Source organism: Sinocyclocheilus rhinocerous, unplaced genomic scaffold, assembly GCF_001515625.1.
Source record: "Sinocyclocheilus rhinocerous isolate Xijiao unplaced genomic scaffold, SAMN03320098_v1.1 C36039274, whole genome shotgun sequence".
Taxonomy (NCBI): Eukaryota; Metazoa; Chordata; class Actinopteri; order Cypriniformes; family Cyprinidae; genus Sinocyclocheilus; species Sinocyclocheilus rhinocerous.
The window spans coordinates 1-779 of NW_015771346.1; the positions used below are offsets into that span (position 1 = coordinate 1).

The following is a 779-nucleotide window of genomic DNA, read 5'->3' on the forward strand; positions in this document are numbered from 1 at the left end:
TCCTGCGCACCAACCTGCAGAGGACCCGCCAGAGAGTGAGCGCTCACCACTTCCTGTTCTCAAACTGCTCTTTTTGTATTTCCTTTATTTCTGTGATTAACGCGGATCAAACTAAATTGTCTTGTGTATTTTCAGCTGCGCTCGTACAACAGACACACTCTGGTTGCTGATCCATACGAGGACGGCTGGAATGAGATCCTTATCAAACGGAAGAAAATGAAGGAGCTGGAAAAGAAGGTTTGAAGTTAATGATCGACTGATACAACATCATTATCAGATCATCTAAACTCTCAGATAGCTCAAAATCTGCCCATAGCCTTATTAATTCATACTATTTATATAATAACGAGGTAAAATTCATCTTAATTCATTGTTATACTGTCACTGGCCATTAAAAATCATCTCAGTTGGCCGCTATTTGATATAAAAAGATGGGTGGTCTTGATAGGTTGAATGTGCTTTATTAGTCTTAACAGAATGTCACCATTGAAGGTTTTATCTCTCTACTTTCAGATATCACAGATGAACAATTACCTCACTGTTCCCGCTCCGCCTCCTGATTCCCCCACCATCGCTCGAGCTCGACTGGCTTCAGGTGAGTTTATTCTGCTGGACCGCTGATATACGAGTTGAGGATCCTGTTGTGTCACTGAAATCTTTGTCTTTTGTTCGGAGTGGATTCAGCCTCAGGTCTTTCCTCTCAGTGAATGTGCTGTGAATTGACAATCATTCAGGCTAGAGTTTGTTGTACAGTGCCCTCTAGTGATCAACACTTTTAA

The 779-nt window shown here is 41.6% G+C and overlaps 1 long non-coding RNA gene across 1 annotated transcript; it reads left to right on the forward strand.

Moving 5' to 3' along the window:
- On the forward strand, positions 1-589 carry LOC107735411 (uncharacterized). The gene is made up of 3 exons (XR_001639400.1): positions 1-35; positions 136-237; positions 514-589. It is a non-coding gene; the product is annotated as an uncharacterized LOC107735411 (long non-coding RNA).
- The last annotated feature ends 190 nt before the right edge of the window (positions 590-779 follow it).